This window comes from Dipodomys merriami, unplaced genomic scaffold (genome assembly GCF_024711535.1).
Source record: "Dipodomys merriami isolate MVZ:Mamm:240054 unplaced genomic scaffold, mDipMer1.0.p SCAF_125, whole genome shotgun sequence".
Lineage (NCBI taxonomy): Eukaryota > Metazoa > Chordata > Mammalia > Rodentia > Heteromyidae > Dipodomys > Dipodomys merriami.
In genome coordinates, this window is record NW_027202549.1 from 2,569,967 (window position 1) to 2,587,738 (window position 17,772).

The window sequence follows — 17,772 nt, forward strand, 5'->3', positions numbered from 1 at the left end:
GCCCTGAGTTAAAAAACAACAACATAAAAACCCGAACAGGAGCAGCCGGACTTGGTGGCCCATGCCAGCAATCCTCGCTACCCAAGGGGCTGAGACCTGAGGCTCAGTGGTGAAGATGACCTGGGCAGATAAACTGCTTACCCCCAATTAACCAGCACAAAAGCCCTCAGCGGACATTTGCTCAAGTGGTAGAGCTGAAGAGCTCACCCCAAAGCCAAACCCACCCACCCTTCATTCCAGATACACGATGCACCCAGCCATCTGCTTGTCCAGTGTAACTCAGCTGCTTTTGGGGCCTGAACTCTGGGCCTGGGCGCTGTCCCTCAGCTCTTCAGCTCAAGGCGAGCGCTCTACCACCTGGGCCACAGCGCCACCTCCGGCTTTTGGCTGCTTCTGTGGTACTGGGGACTCGAACCCGGGGCCTCAGGCATGCGAGGCAAGCGCTCTACCCCTGAGCCACCGGCCCAGCCCCTCCAGCTGCTCCCGATGACTGTTGTGGTTGTTTTCTCTCCCGGGACGCGGATCCGAGCGTCTCCAGCCTCCCTCCTAGTTCTTGGCTGCTCCCCAGCAGGGAACGCGAGCCATCTTGTGCACGCTCTCGGTGACTTTCGAGGGGAACGTGCTGCCAAAAGCTCCGCAGCGGCCGGCCGAGGGGGGCCGGGAGCGGGGGTGGGGGGCGAGGACCCCCGTTTGCTTCCTCCCAAGCTCCCCGCCCCCCCCAGCCCCGCCCCTCGGGCGCCGTCGCTTCCCCTCCGCCAAGCAGCCAGCCATACAGGCCTTCCTCCCGGATGAGTGGCAGGTGGCCGGGGACAGCCAGGGGGCGGGGCGAAAGCTGCGGGACGCGTAAGCCCGACTGCGCAGGCGCGCGCGCACGCGCACGCCTTGTGTGTGTGGGGGGGGGCGGGGGGAAGAGGCGGGGGCGGAGCCGCACGTGTGAAGCGGCGAGAGGGGAAAGGTAGAAGGTGAGAGGTGAAGGGGCGGGGAAGGACGCCGGCGCCCGGGCGGCCGTGAAAAGGGTGAGCGCGGCTGGCGTCCCGGACGGGGCCGCGGTCTCCCGAGAGCGCGCACGCTCGCTCCCGCCGCCGCCGCTCCCCGCCCTCAGCATCACCGCCGCCGCCGCCGACCGGGCTGCCTCCGTCACAGGTACGGCCGCGGCCGCCCAGGGCCCGCGCCTCCCGCCGCGCCTCCCGTGGTTCTGGAATCGGGGGGAGGCCTCTTCCCCCGGGGGCGCTGTCCAGCAGCCCGGCGCGTGGGGGGGCGCCGGCCCGCACCCCCCTCCCCGGCCCGCACCCCCCCTCCCCGGCCCGCACCCCCCTCCCCGGCCCGCACCCCCCTCCCCGGCCCGCACCCCCCCTCCCCGGCCCGCACACTCCCCCTCCCCGGCCCGCACCCCCCCCACCCCGGCCCGCACACTCCCCCTCCCCGGCCCGCACCCCCCTCCCCGGCCCGCACCCCCCTCCCCGGTCCGCACCCCCCTCCCCGGCCCGCACCCCCCCCACCCCGGCCCGCACCCCCCCTCCCCGGCCCGCACCCCCCTCCCCGGCCCGCACCCCCCCCGCACCCCCCTCCCCGGCCCGCACCCCCTCCCCGGCCCGCACCCCCCCCGCACCCCCTCTCCCCGGCCCGCACCCCCCCTCCCCGGCCCGCACACTCCCCCTCTCCGGCCCGCACACTCCCCCTCCCCGGCCCGCACCCCCTCCCCGGCCCGCACCCCCTCCCCGCCCTGCACACTCCCCCTCTCCGCCCGCACCCCCCCCTCCCCGGCCCGCACCCCCCTTCCCGGCCCGCACACTCCCCCTCCCCGGCCCGCACCCCCCTCTCCCCGGCCCGCACCCCCCTCTCCCCGGCCCGCACCCCCCTCCCCGCCCTGCACCTCCCTCCCCGGTCCGCACCCCCCGGCCGCGCCCCCCCCCCTCTCCCGCCGGGAGTCACGGCCAGGACCGGGCTCAGTGTCCCCCAATTTCTCCTTCCCGACCCCCTCCTCGCCGCCCCCCACTCCCAAGGTAACTTGGGTTCTAGAACTTGCAGTGGTTCTGTCTGGGGTTCGTGTGTGTGTGTGTGTGTGTGTGTGTGTGTGTGTGTGTGTGTGTGTGTGTGTGTGTGTGTGTGTGTGTGTGTGTGTGTGTGTGTGTGTGTGTGTGTGTGTGTGTGTGTGTTTCCTGGTGTTGGTTCTGTCTGGGGTTCGTGTGTGTGTGTGTGTGTGTGTGTGTGTGTGTGTGTGTGTGTTTCCTGGTGTTGGTTCTGTCTGGGGTTCGTGTGTGTGTGTGTGTGTGGTTCCTGGTGTTCCTGGGGTGTGTGTGGGGGGGTGCAGGAGGGAGGACCCCGCTCTCTGATCAGGAAGAGAGGTAAACCTGTGTGCTCGGCTTCTTGTAGTTGTTCTTGGTCTTGTTGCTCCAGGCTCTGCTCCTGTGTACTCCTGCGTGGGTTTTAGTTTTATTTCTTGAGATTGGGGTTTGCTGCTGTTGTTGTTGTTGTTTTAAATTTACTGTTATTGTAAAAGGGATGTCCAGGGCGGGCAAGGTGGCTCAGTGGTAGAGCGCTTGCCTTGCATGCATTAAGGCCCTAGGTTCGATTCCTCAGCACCACAGAAGCAGAAAAAAAGCCAGAAGTGGCGCTGTGGCTCAAGTGGTAGTGTGCTCCCCTTGAACCCCGGCCCTGAGTTCAGGTCCCACGGCCAGCCAAAAAAAAGATGTACAGTGGGGTTACAGTTACATAAGTCAGGTAAGGAATACATTTTTTTAAATTTTTAATTAATTTATTTTCCAGTCTTGGGGCTTGAATTCAGGCCCTGGGCCCTGTCCCTTGAGCTGCTTCTGCTCAAGGCTAGCACCGATCACTGGAGCCACATCACTTTCCAGCTTTTTCTGTGTATGTGCTACTGAGGAATCGAACTCAAGGCTTCATGCATGCTAGGCCAAGCACTCTATCACTTAAGCCACATTCCCAGCCCAGTACATTTGTTTTTGGAAAATGTCTCCCCTTCTCTCGTGCTCTCCCAGTTTTTCCCTCCCATCCCCGACCCACAAGTTGTATACTTCATTTTCCACATAGTGTCTAGTGAGTACCACTGCTTTGGATGGTTTTTTTTTTTTTTTCTTTTAAAGAAAAACAATTTATTTTAAACTTTGCTATTGTATACAGGAAACAGGGACTCTTGGGTCAGACTGCATTCCAGAAATGATGCAGAGGAAATGATGAAGGGATGGTAGTGGCCAGAACAGAGGCAGGAGGTCTTTCTTTTTTAATTTTTCGGTCGGTTGTGGGGCTTGAACTCTGGGTCTGGGCCCTGTCCCTGAGCTCTTCAACTCAAGGCTAGCACTCTACCATTTGAGCCACACAGCACCACTTGTAGCTTTTTCTGGTTATGTGGTGCTGAGGGATCAAACTCAGGGCCTCATGCATGCAAGGCAAGCACTCTACCACTGAGCCACCTTCCCAGACCCAGAGGGTCTTTCTAATTTTAGTCTTTTCTGATATTCTAGTCATTACCTGCACTGCCTTCTATGATGACAATCAGAGCTGAGGGCACGTAGACTTTTTTTCTTGTGGCGAGTTTTGCAGTTAGTTCTGGAGTGGACACAGATTTCTTTAATGAGATCATTTGCGTGGGTTTTCTTTTTGTCTCTTGACAAGGTTTTATGGAGTTCCTTTTTTTCTGTTTACGTGGTATTGAGGAATTGAACCCAGGGCTTTATGCATGATAGGCAAGCACTCTACCACTAAGCCACATCCCAGACCTACCCTCCCTACCCCCCTCCTTTTTTTAAAAACAAAAACAACCACCACTACCACCTAGGGTCAAGTGTTTAGTTAGTGCTGAATGCATTTTAGGTGTTTCTGAAAGTTAATTGAAGCCTGTAGCCCTCCCTCCCTTCCTTCCTTCCTTCCTTCCTTCCTTCCTTGTCCTCCTTTCTTCCTTGTCCTCCTTGTCTGTCAGTCATCTGTCTGGGTACTGAGGGTTGGACCCACGGCCTGGGTGCTGTCCCTTAGCCTTTTTTAAGTCTGGTGCTCTACAATAGCTCCACTTAACTTTTTTTTTTCCTTCTGGTGGTTAATTGGTGATAAGAGTCTGGCTTCAAGCCCCAGTTTTTAGACCTCAGCCTTCCTGAATAGCTAGGATTGCAGTTATGAACCACAGGAGCTCAGTTAAAGCTAGTATTAAGGGGCTGGGAAGGTGGCTCAGTAGAGCGCTTGCCTTGCATGCCTGAGGCCCTGGGTTCTATTCCTCAGCACCACATAAGCAAAATGAAAAAAGCCGGAAGTGGTGCTGTGGCTCAAGTGGTAGAGCGCTAGCCTTGAGCTGAAGAGCTGAGGGACAGCGCCCAGGCCCAGAGTTCAAGCCCCACGACCAGACCCCCCCCCAAAAAAAAAACAAGCAAAAAACAACAAAAACAAAAACACCCAAAATGTGTGGAAATATAGTTTAGCCTTCCCTGTGAACACATGATACAAACATATCTCCGTATTTAGTCTTTTTTCATTGCTTGTTCTGAGGCCTGGGCGCTGTCCCTTGAGATTTTGTGCTCAAGGCTCATGCTCTACCTCTTGAGCCACAGCTCCTCTTCTAGTGTTGTTGTTGTTGTTTTTAAATAGTATTTAAAGGGGTTAAACTCAGGGCCTTGGACATGGCAGGCAAGCAGTCATCATTGAACTACACTTTTAGCCCCTCTTTAATTTGATATTGAGACAGGGTCTCATCAAGTTGCCCAGGCTGGCTTTGAGCTTTTCATTCCATCTCAGTTGCTTCTAGTGTAGGGATCATAGGCACCTGGCTCTATCCTTGTTTTGATCAGACTTGGAAGAATTTTCTTTCACTTACTATGAAGTGATAGGATATTTGAATACCCTTTTAGTTGTTGCACCTGTTCTGGAGCTTGAATCCAGGGTCTTGAGTTTTTGTGCTCCATGTTCTACCACTTGAGCCATGTTTCTGTTTCCAGGTTTTTTTTTTTGGTGGTTAATTGGAGATGAGAGTCTCATGGACTTTTCCTCCTGGGCTGGCTTCCAATTGTGGTCCTCAGATCTCAACCTCTTGAGTGGCTAGGATTATAGGTGTCCTAGCCACTGGCACCCGGCTCTCTTATTGTGGCAAAAAAAACACCATTTGTCTAGAAGCTCCTGTGTACTTTATAATAACTAGCTAGGACCCCTAAACACCCCACTCCACACAACCTCCCACTTTATTACATTATTTTTTATTATTGTTATTTTGGTGCTGGTAATAGGACTTGAGCTCAGGGCCTGGGTACTGTCCCTGGGCTTTTTATGCTCAAGGCTGGCACTCTACCACTTGAGCTACAACTCTTTTCATCAACCCCAGTTTAGGTGACTTGTCCTGAAGTGGCTGGAATCGGGCTTAACAATTGTGGATTTCCTGAAGTCATGTATGAGCAAGTTAACTGTCTAGTTAGAAACCTGCTGGGCTTTGTACACAGGGTCATTAACCTTTGGTGGTAGACTTAGTACCTAGCACTAAGCATGCTCATGTCCCAGGGACCCTGGAAAGACAAGGTTCATGCTTATGCTGGGTTGCCTTTGGCTGTCTGTGAGTCTTGGTTTTTCTGGCTCTCATGGTATTGCATATATGGTATGTGTTATCACTTCGCTTGAAGGGATGGGAGGATTCCTCATAGAAAACCTGGGCTTCCCAGGGTCACCCCACTTGTGATTGGTGGAGCAGGCTTTTACTTCAAGTCTGCAGATAAAGAGTCTCACAGACATTTCTACTCAGTCTGGCTTCAAACCTCAACCCTCAGATCTCAGCCTCCTGAGTAGTTAGGATCACGGCGAAGAGCCACCAGGAATTCTGGCCAGTTCTGGAGCTTGATTTCAGTGCCTTGCCCTTGCTCACAGTGAGTGCTCTACCACTTGGGGCACGCCTCCAGCTTAGCTTTTTACTGGCTACTTGAAGATGGCATCTTTTGAGGACTTTTCTGTCCAGCCTGGCTTCTAGTCACAGTCCTCTAGGTATTAGCCCTCTGTGTAGCTAGGATTACAGATGTGAACCACTGGCATGTGGCTTCAATTAATTGTCTATAATGCCTAATACAGTTTAAATACTGTTCAAGTTCTTTTTGAATTGCATTGAGCCAGGCACTTCATGTTTGCCGGGCAATCGTCCTGCCTCTTGAGCTGCAGCCTCAGCCCGCCTTTATTTATTTTTGAGATGTCTTGCTAACCTTGGCCTATCACATTCATGATCCTCTTGCTTTGGTTCCTGAATAGCTGGGATTACAGGCATGCACCACTGTGCCCAGCTAAACTGTGTTTTCTACAGTTGGTTTGTAGGAGTTGTTGGGTTTTTTTGGTCAGTTGTGGGCCATGAACCTCTGGGCTTGGGCACTGTCCCTGCGCTCTTCAGCTTAAGGCAAGCACTCTACTGCTTGAGCCACAGCGCCACTTCCAGTTTTCTGAGTGGCTATATTGGAGATAAGAGTCTCATGGACTTTCCTGCTTGGGCTGGTTTGGAATCGAGATCCTCAGATCTCAGCCTCCTGAGTAGCTAGGATTACAAATGTGAGCCACCAGTGCTCGACTGTAGGAGTTTTTTCCCCTAAATTATTCTGGGTATTAATTAATCCCTCACTAGATAAATGATTTGTAAGTATTTTCTCTCATTCTACTGGTTATATTTCCCCTCACTTGTTTGTATCCTTTAATGTACAAAGTTTTTAATTTTTTGCCTGGCACCTGTCATCCTAGCTACTCAGGAGGCTGAGATCTGGGGATCGAGGTTCAAAGCCAGCCCAGGCAGGAAAGTCCTTGAGACTCTTATCTGCAAAAAGCCACCAGAAAACTGGAAGTGGCGCTGTAGCTCAAGGGATAGAGTGCTCACCTTAAGCTGAAGAGCTCAGGGAGAGCGCCCCGGCCCAGAGTTCAAGCCCTACAACCAACAAAAAAAGTTTTTAATTTTTGTGAAGGTCAGGTGTTCTGGTTTTTGTTATTGTTGTTGCCGCCTTTGCTTCTCTTCATATTCAAGAAATCTTTGCTGAATCCAACATGGAGGGTTTTTTTTTTCCTTCCCTTTGGTGGTGATGGGGATAGAACCCAGGGCTTCATGCATGCTAAGCAAACACTGTGCCACTGGAGCCATGCCTCCAGCTCCCTTATATTTTTCTTCTTTTAAGGGTTTAATAGATTTTAGCTCTTCATTTTTTTTTTTAGCTCTTCATTTTTTTTTAATCCATCTAAAGTTAATTTTTGCATCTGAAACTACATTGTCGATTGTCACTCTTACATGGTACTTGTCCAGTTTTCCCATTTACCAGCTTTTTAATAGACTGTCTTTTCCCCATTGCATGGTTTTCGTGTATTTGTTAAAAATTAAATTATCGGGCTGGGAAGGCGGCTCAGTGGTAAAGCACTTGTCTTGCATGCCAGAGGGCCCTGGGTTCGATTCCTCAGCACCACATAAGCAAAAAGAAAAAAGCTGAAAGTGGCGCTGTGGCTCAAGTGGTAGAGCACTAGCCTTGAGCTGAAGAGCTGAGGGACAGCGCCCAGGCCCAGAGTTCAGGTCCCACGACCGGACCCCCCCAAAAAAAATTAAATTATCCTATTTTGAGGTTTTATTTCTAATTTTCATTTTTTTTCAGTGGTACTAGAGTTTGAACTTAGCTCTTGCTTGCTAGGCAGGTGCTTTACTACATGAGTCATGCCTCTCTCCCTTTTTACTTTTTTTTTTGGTGCTGGTTTGGGGGCTTGAATTCAGGGCCTGGTTGCTGTATCTTAGCTTTTTTTGGTCAATTCTGTTGCTCTACCACTTGAGCCACTGCTCCACTTCTGGCTTTTTGGTGGTTAATTTGAGATAAGTCTTATGGACTTCCTACCTGGGCTGGTTTTGAACCATGATCCTCAGTTCTCAGACTCCTGAAGTATATTGTTTTTGATACTATCATACATGGAATGTTTTATTTACTTTTTAGGTATTCATTTTTTATTGTGAAAATACCATACAACATGGTTACAATTACATGGGCAAGATAATGAGTACATTTCTTACCAAGCATTTTGTTGCCTCCTCCTTTGTTTCCCCTTCCCATCCTTCCCATCTCCCCTTGCCTCCCCCCACCAAAGTTGTAAAGTTCGTTTTTCAACATAACGACTTGTACATCTGATTGTTGCAATGGATCCACCTGTATCCCTATTTAAATGATTTGTTTTTTCCCTTCCCCTCCACAAATTATACCAACATCAAATACAGTGAAAGCAGGGGTTATACCGTGGGGGAGGGACATACAAAGCAACAAAGAAATCATCTTATAAATATGTTAGAAACTATTGCATGAAAGCAAAAACATTTGAATACTTATCTTGGGGTTCATTTCACCTAATATCAACTTATCTGACCGTTTCTGCTTGTCTCAGACATATACTAGTTATTGCAAATAAGGGAAACCATGGGATCTATGTTTCTTTGGGTCTGGCTTACTTAATATAATTTTTTCCAAGTCTTTCCATTTCCTAACAAATGGGGCAATGCCATTCTTTCTGATGGAGGCATAGAATTCCATTGTGTATATATAAGGTATTCATTATTAAGGTATAAAAAGCAAATGTGTTTTCTGTATTCATTTTTTTTATACTGCAGCTGCTAAGCTCACTAATTTACTAGCTTTGTTATATATATAATTTTTTTGGTTTTCTACATTGAAGTTTTTTTTTGTCGCACATATTTTTTTCTAGTCTGTTTATTCTTTTTTATGTTTTTTATTTTTTATTGTGAACATACTGTACAGAGGGGTTACAATTATATGGGCAAGATTATGAGTACATTTCTTTTTTTTTTTGTCAGTCATGGGGCTTGAACTCTGGGCCTGGGCGCTGCCCCTCAGCTCTTCAGCTCAAGGCGAGTGCTCTACCACTTGAGCTATAGCGCCACTTCCGGTTTTCTGGTGGTTTATTGGAGATAGGAGTCTCACGGTCTCTCCTGCCCGGGCTGGCTTTGAACCTCGATCCTCAGATCTCAGCCTCCTGAGTAGCTAGGATTACAGGCGTGAGCCACCAGCGCCCGGCATGAGTACATTTCTTATCAAGCATTGCAGCCTCCTCCTTTGTTTACCCTTCACATCCCTTCCCAGCCTCCCCCCCCCCGCCCCCCATCCTATCCTCCCCCCCTTTTTTTTTGTCGGTCATGGGGCTTGAACTCTGGTCCTGGACCCTGTCCCTGAGCTCTTCAGCTCAAGGCTAGCACTGTACCACTTGAGCCACAACACCACTTCTAGTTTTCTGTTGGTTAATTGGAGATAAGAGTCTCATGGCCTTTCCTGCTCAGGCTGACTTTGAACATTGATACTCAGATCTCAGATCTCAGCCTCCTGAGTAGCTAGGATTATAGGCATGAGCCACCGGCACCCGGCAAGATTTTTTTTTTCAGTCTTTGTGGTACCAAGCTTTGGGCTTCGAGCTTGCTAGACCAGAGGCCAACCATTTGAGCTATGCCCCTAATCCATCTCATGAGATCTCTGTATCATGACATTTGGAAAAGAAATTACTTATTCCTATGAATTTGGATCCTAAGGAGAAAGGACAGGTGAGAAAATTCTAATTACTCTGGCTAGAATTTTCAGTACTGTTAAAGTGGGGAAACAGCCTTATCTTGTTTCTGGTCATAAAGGGAAAAGATCTTAGATTTTTACCATCAAGTGTGACATTTTCATATCCTTTCTTCTGTTGAGGAACTTTCCTTTAAATCCTGGTCAGTGTTTTTTTTTTTTTTTTTCTTCCGGTCCTGGGTTTGAACTCTGGACCTGGACACTTCCTGAACTCCTTTTGCTCAAGACTAGTGCTCTACCACTTTGAACCAAAGCTCCACTTCTAATTGTCATGGTTAATTGGAGGTAAGAGTCTCATGGACTTTTTTGGCTTTGAATGGCAGTGCTCAGATCTCAGCCTCCTGAGTAGCTAGGATTATAGGTGTGAGCCACTTAGTGTTTTTGTCTAGAAAGGACATTTAATGTTGTCCAGTGCCTTTTCTGTACCAATTGAGAGAATCATTATGTTTGTTATTCTTTATTCTGTGAATGAATGTGGTATATTTTGAGCAAATTTAAAAAAAAAATTGTTTTGGTTGGTCTTGGAGCTTGAACTCAGGACCTGGATGCTGTCCTTGAGCTTTTTTGCTCAAGCCTAGTGCTCTACCACTTTGAACTAGTTCTACTTTTGGAGGTTAATTGGAGATAAGAGTCGCACTAATTTTCTTACCCAAGCTGGCTTTAAACTGTGATCCTCAGGTTTCAGCCTCCTGAATAGCTAGGATTGCAGGCATGAGCCACCAGTGCCTGGCATGAATTGATTTTTGTGTGTTGGACAGTCCCCATATTTTGGGAATAACTATTTGCTCATCTGAAATAAAATACATTAATATAAAAGTATATAATTTATATTTAAATATTTATTTTAAAGTCAATGTTTGAGATTCTTCTCAGTACTTTGAATACATCTAACACTAGAACTCAGCAGCCCTTGCTTTCAACAAGTTTGTAGCAAGATACACAGAAGAAAATGCCAATAGCCGGGCCCCAGTGACTCATGCCTATAATCCTAGCTACTCAGGAGGCTCACTATTCAAAGGATCGCACTTCAAAGCCAGCCTGGGCAAGAAAGTCCTTGAGACTCTTATCTCCAATTAACTGCCAGAAAATTGGAAGTGGCGCTGAGGCTCCAAGTGGTAGAGCGCTAGAAAAAAAAAAAAAAAAACAAAGCTTAGGGACAGCGTGTGAATTGAAGCCCCACAACCAATGGAAAAAAAAAATGTCAATGAAAACTGCTGTGGGAACACGAGGTTGGTCAAAGCCATAGATTAGGGATTGGAACACCATAAGCCCTGGTTCTTGCTGCGTTCCCCTGGCTGCCCTTGAACTTCTGATCCTCCCGCTTTCATCCGAGTGATCTGCTGTAATCTGGCATGCACAACCACACTTGGCTGCTGTTGTTTTAGATGGGGCAGTGAAGGAAGGAAGGGTTTCAGCTACAGTTGGGAGAAACCTTTTTGGGGCAGGAGGTGTGAGATGGTGCTGTCACTTAAGAATCTGGTGGTGACAGGCTGGCTGGGCAGTGTAGGTGGTGCAGAAACTCAGAGGTGGGCCTCAAGCTCATCCTGTTCACCTGATCGTGGGATAGGACGATCATCTTCCGGTGTGGCTGGGTACCGGAAGATCCTGGTAGACAGGGGGTCTGACAAACTACAGGTTGGGGCCAGAAGTTGAAGGGATTGTAGCCTGGTAGGAAGTATGGATTTGACTTGAGGTGTGATGGGGACCCATTGGAGTATTATAATGGGGTAGTGGCATCAGTGTGAGGCATCATTGCAATCCACATGATCGCCGTATAATGGGAGAAGCCATGGCAGTGGGGTTGGTGGTGGTCTGGGGGTGTATATGTGTTCCAAACCCCAGCTTTAGATGTGGGCGAGTTTCTAGGACATCTCCTAAACTTTTGGCTTGACCAGCAAGCAGCATGGCTAGTAGTAGAATTAACTTAGATGGCTGAGGGAATACAGATGTTTGGAAGGGTGTTGAGCTCTGTTTTGGTCTTGTTGGTTCTAAGTGGAGGGGCCAAGAGAAACTGGGAGCATAGGGGAGAGTCATGAGACTTGCTTGAGCCGTGAGGCTGGATGAGGAGCCCTGTGCAAGAGTCAGCCAGGAACAGAGATCTAAGGAGCAGCTAAGAGACGCTGAGTAGCAGCAGCAAGAGTCGGTTGGACTTGATGTCACTGAGAGTTGGAAATAACAGGTCTGGCTTCATGGCTAGCTCTGTCAGTGGCCACCTCTGGTGATATTTGTTATGTCATGACTCAGGCCATGAAGGAGTTTTATAGTGCTTCCTTAAGCAGCCAGTTGGTAGGTTGAAAGAATGGAAGATTCGCGGTGTCCCTAGTACACAGGCAGCCTAGGGGACAGACGGCGCCTGGTGAGTGATGAACAGAAAAAATGGAGACAAGTTCTTGTCACAGCCAAAACTCACAGTTAACACCAAAAGGAAAGTTTAGGTTGATGACAAAGACTGATAGTGCACAGCGGGTGTGAATGTATTTACCATTATGCTGAAGTTGCACTCGGAAATAGTGGTCACACACACACTCACACACGCAGTTACAGAACCAAGGTATGTTATTTTGTCATTGATACACGCATAGATCTGAATGGTGAACTGTTGGCAAAGTCGGTTAAAATGAAGTATTCCATTGAGGTTCTGGGGAATCAGCTGTTCCTCATGGAGTGTTCCTGAGCTGAGAGTTAGAACTTGAGTTTTCACTGTTGTTACCCAGGTGCTCTACCACTTGGGTGAGACTCCCACCCCTTTTTGCTTCAGTTATTTTCCAGATAGGATCTCTCATGACCTGGAATGGTAGGCATGAGTCTTTACCTTGACCTTAGGCTTTTTTTGGTTTGTTTTTATCTGTTGGCCGTGGGGCTTGAACTCTGGGCCTGGGCACTGTCCCTCAGCTCTTCAGCTCAAGGCTAGTGCTCTACCACTTGAGCCACAGCACCACTTGCGGTTTTCTGGTGGTTTATTAGAGATGAGTCTCATGGACTTTCCTTCTCAGGCTGGCTTTGAACTGTGATCCCCAGATCTCCTCCTCCTGAGTAGCTAGGATAACAGGCGTGAGTCACTGGCACCTGGATGGCCTTGGTTAATCACGTGAAGATGGGCTTTTGTACTTGGTGATTCCATCTCTCTTAATTCTGAAATTTTGCAGCTTACTATCCCCTTTAAATGTCAGGAAAAGCCAGCACCGGTGGCTCCTGCCTGGAATCCTAGCTGCCTAGGAAGCTGAGAGCTGAGGATCATGGTTTGAAGCCAGCCCGGGCAGAAAGGTTCCCCTGAGATTCCTATCTCTCATTAACCACTGGGAAACTAGAAGTAATGCCACAGCTCAAAGTGATAGCTTTGAGCAAAAAGAGCTCAGGCCTTGAGTTTAAGCTTCATGACTGACCAAATGGATTAAAAAAAGAGAAAGAACTTGTGAAGTAGTAATACAACAAAAGCTCTACTTTTGGAATAAGAATGTATGTTGTCAGAGCACACCCCTGGCAGGAAATCTAGCTTGTGTGGCTTGACTGTGGTTGGCAGAGGAAGGCTGCTGTACCCAAGGCTCAGGTACTGTCTCCCTGGGCCAGGGGTTTTAGCCTTAGTAATGAGACCCTATGGGATCCTGGGGTTCTTCCTAGCCTTTTTTTTTTTTTTTTTTTGTATTGGGATTTCAGTCCAATGCACCTGCTCTCTAGGCAGGCACCTGTACTGCTAGGTCTTTAGTTCTCTTCCTTTGTTTTTCCCTTTCCCACATCTTTTCCTCCCTTTAGGAAACTCAGAGTCTCATGCTTTTTACCCAAGGCTACCCTTAGATAGTAAACCTTTTACCTAAGCATTTCAAGTAGCATGGATTACAGAAGTGAACCCTCATGCCTGCCATGTTTGTAGATATGGGATCTTGCTAACTTTTCTCTCTGGTCTAATCTTGAATTGAGATCCTTTGGCTATCCAGCACCAGAATGAGCTACCCTGTTTGGCCCCGTTTCTAGCTTTAAAATGGATTCTTGGCTCACATTCTTTCCAGTGGGTCAATTCATTTAGTTCGTTAGTCATTCCTGACTTAGGTCAACTGGGAGTAAGAACAGAGGTACTTGGCACTGTGGAAGAAAATCTAATTGTTGAAACTCTGGTGAAGAGTGTTGGGCATGAAGGTCGTCATTTGTGACAGCCATCACAACCAGTAAGTATGATTATTAGGCCTTCAGTCTGTCCCACGTGGTATTTTAAATGAGGCAGTACTCATTCTCTTGAATGTTCATGCTTCTGATTCTCTGAAACCAGCTGCCTTTTTGTTGTTGTTGTTGTTACTTGTTGTGGGATTTGAACTTAGGGCCTAGGCCCTGTCCCTGAGCTTGAGGCTAGCACTCTCTACCACTTTGAGCCACAGCACCACTTCTGGTTTTTATGTAGTTGGTTGGTGATAAGGGTCTCTGGGACTTTCCTGCCTAGGCTGGCTTTGAACTACAGTCCTCAGATCTCAGCCTCCTGAGTAGCTAGGATGGCAGGCGTGAGCCATCAGCGCCCAGCATGAGACCAGCTGCCTTGATGAACTTTGCGGCTTGCTGAAAATTCTTCCGGCTTCAATAGCGATGGTTAGATAAGTAAAGTTTCTTGCTGTCAACTTTGGTCCATTTTGCCAAATGACATTCACCACACACCTACTTCCTCTTGAAGAGATGAATTAGCACAGTGAACCGACCTGGGGTGACTCTCCACCCAGTCAGAATGAGATGCTGCCTGGTGCTCTGGGGAACCCCAAGTGATTTCAGCTCTGGCCTCCCCAGGGGAGCTGAGAGCCCAGAAGAACAGAGCAAGAGGACATTACAGCCCCAGTGGCGCAGGGAGGAGGAAGGCTGCGGGCACCCACAGGGCAACTCTGCTCCTTCTGCTCTTAACTGCATTTTAACTTTTCAATGAGGTTATTCATTCCCTGGACACAAAACTCCCAGGTTGTAACAGAGTGTCCACAGGGAACTTTCCACTCTGCCCTGGCAGCAGATCTTCTCCCCAGAGGCTGGGGGCTTTGTGCATGTGCCCACAAATACACAGAGAACTCTTGAAAGTAGCACACTGTTCCCTTGCCTTTTTTTTTTTTTTTTAAATTGTTAAGGGTGGCTGGTGGCTCACGCTTGTCATCCTAACTACTCAGGAAGCTGAGGTCTGAGGATCGTGGTTTGAAGCCAGCCTAGAAAGTCAGTGGGACTCTTATCTCCAATAAACTCCATTAAAAACTGGAAGTGGTGCTGTGGCTCAAAGGAGTGGAGCACTAGCCCTTGAGCAAAAGAGCTCAGTGAACAAACTGCCCAGGCCCTGAGTTCAAACCCCACAACTGGCAAGGGGGGGGGAAGCGGGAGGGAGGCATTTTCTTCAAGTAATTGTACAAAGGGGTTTCAATGTAACATATACATTGGTATATAGTTTATCCTGATCATTCCAGTCCTTCACCCACCTCCCATTGTTCCCTTGATTTTTTTCTGCCTCTCTGAATGATTCTTTGTTATTTTTTCATTCTGAATGTACAAGAGCAAGGCTCCAGTGGGAGCTCAGTGGCACAATGCCTGAGCAAGGCTCTGCCTGAGCTCTGTCTCCTGCACACGTGCATGCGTGCACGTGCACACACGCACACGCATGCGCCAAAAAACACGGCAGTTTCCTCATCCTCTTTCACAACTGGATAATGTTGCATTGATATTTCAGGATGTACCTTAATTTCTTTAGCCAGAGCTCTCTTGGTGGAGTTCCATACAACAGATGGTACTGACAAGAGAATCTTTAAGTCTCTGCCTCCACCCCTTTTATGGTCACAGGCAGCGAGCTGGATTGGTGAGCTGTGCTTTTGTAACTTCGATAGCTCTTACCAGATAAACTTGCACAGTGATTTTATTTTTATTTTATTTATTTATTTATTTTTGGGTCCAGTCATGAGGCCTTGAACTCTGGGCTTGGGCGCTGTCCCTCAGCTCTTCAGCTCAAGGCAAGCACTCTACCACTTGAGCCACAGCACCACTTCCAGCTTTTTTTCTTTTTGCTTATGTGGTGCTGAGGAATCGAACCCAGGGCTTCAGGCATGCAAGGCAAGCGCTCTACCACTGAGCCACCTTCCCAGCCCCTGCACAGTGATTTTATTCATGTACTTTTTTTTCTTTTTGCCAGTCCTGGGGCTTGAACTCAGGGCCTGGGCACTGTCCCTGGGCTTCTTTTGCTCAAGGCTAGCACTCTACCACTTTAGCCACAGCACCTCTTCTAGCCTTTTCTGTTTATGTGGTACTGAGGAATCGAACCCAGGACTTCATGCACACTAGGCAAACACTCTACCACTAAGCCACATTCCCAGCCCTGAAACAACCTCTTCTTCTTCTTTTTTTTTTTTTTTTTGCTGGTGTGGGGCCTGAACTCTGGGCCTGGGTGCTGTCCCTCAGCTCTTCAGCTCAAGGCTAGTGCTCTACTACTTGAGCCACAGCGCCACTTCTGGGTTTTTCTGCTTATGTGGTGCCGAGGAATCAAGCCCAGGACCTCCTGCATATAAGGCAAGCACTCTATCACTGAGCCACCTTCCCAGCCCTTTTTGCTTTATATATTTTTTAGATAAAGTCTGGCACATTTTGCCTAGGTTGGCCATGAGCCCCAGTCTTCCCATCTCTGCCTCTGTGTAGTAGGATGACAAGATTACAAACACGTGCCCAGTGGATTGCTCTTTTATGGTGTTTTGTCATATTTAGTTCATATATTCTGTCTCTGTCTCTGTCTCTCTCTCAACAGGACCTCTCTATATAGTCCAGGATGCAGCCCTTAAGTCTTGGAACTCATTGTCCCTCCTGCTTCTGCCTGACAGACAATATGATTACTAATGATAGGCATGCACATCAACCTGACATGTAAAAGTTTTGAGGGATTTGTGTGTGTGTGTGTGTGTGAGTTCTGAAGCTTGAACTCAGCATGGATGCTGTTCTTGAGCTTTATTCTTATTCTGGTGCTCTGCCACTTGAACCATACCTCCTTTTTTGTCTGTTTATTGGAGGTAAGAATCTCTCAGATTTTTTTGCCTGGGCTGGCTTCAAGCCAGTGCCCACCATTAACATTTCATATTATGTTTATTCTTAAGGTTTTTTTTTTTGTTGTTGATGTTTTGTTTTGCTTTTCTTAAAAAAATGTTATTGAAGCAAGATGGATCTACCTTTTTGGAGATGATGTGTATGGGGGTATTGATTTCTTGCCTGCTTGTTTTCACTAAGGTTTGTATTGTATGAATTGTAAAAGATTTTTACTAGTTTCTTTTGGATTTTCTTTTTCTTTTTTCCGATCATGGGCTTGAACTCTGGGCCTGGGTGCTGTCCTTGAGCTCTTCTGCTCAAGGCAAGTACTCTACCACTTGAGCCACAGCGCCACTTCCGGTTTTCTGGTAGTTCATTGGAGATAAGAGTCTCACAGACGGGCTGGGAAGGTGGCTCAGTGGTAGAGTGCTTGCCTTGCATGCCTGAGGCCCTGGGTTCGATTCCTCAGCACCACATAAGCAAAAAGAAAAAAGCCAGAAGTGGTGCTCTGGCTCAAGTGCTAGAGCACTAGCCTTGAGCTGAAGGACAGCGCCCAGACCCAGAGTTCAGGCGCCACGACTGGACCCCCCCACCACTACCCACCTCCCCCCCCAAAAAAAGTCTCACAGACTTTCCTGCCTGGGCTGTCTTTGAACTGCAGTCCTCAGACTTCAGCCTTCTGAGAAGCTAGGATTACAGGCTGAGCCACCAGGGTCCAGCTCTTTTGGATATTCTAAATCTACAACAATACCATCTGTAAATAACTATTTCCTCTCCAGTTCTCTACCTGTGTGATTGTTAATCTTGGTTGTTCATTTGATTAGATTGAGGAGTGCCTCAATGATTAGCAAAGCAAACTTCTGGGTGTCTGTCAAGTTATTTCCACAGATGATTAACCAGAGGAGAGAACACTGTCCTGGGACTAGGGGTCCAGATAGCATGAAAGAGAAAGCCTTTGTAGTGCAAGCATGTACGTCCTTATTCATAGTCACATTCTGTCTCTTGCTTTCTCTTAGCGTGAATCAAATTCCTCCCTTGAAGTTGTTTATGTTAAGTATTTTGTCATAGTGGCCAACGTGTGAAGATTGGTGTTGGTGAAGGGGTTGCTGCTGTGACCCTTTGGTGGCATTCAGAAACCTTTAGATCTGATTTGTGGGAGGCGTTTGGAGGTGCTGGTTAGAGGAGCCCTCCAGTGTTGCAGGCAGAGCTT

General features: G+C 48.4%; 1 protein-coding gene across 2 annotated transcripts in view; it reads left to right on the forward strand.

Moving 5' to 3' along the window:
• The first annotated feature begins 943 nt into the window (after positions 1-943).
• The window catches only part of Scap (SREBF chaperone), a 53,014-nt gene continuing 36,185 nt past the window's right edge, over positions 944-17,772 (forward strand). Inside the window, exon 1 of one of the 2 annotated variants that reach the window (XM_070017710.1) lies at positions 944-1,143. The gene's annotated coding sequence lies outside the window, so the exon portion shown is untranslated. Of the gene's footprint in view, positions 1,144-13,662; positions 13,712-17,772 lie in introns of those variants that run through there. The other variant, XM_070017712.1, reaches the window with a different exon arrangement.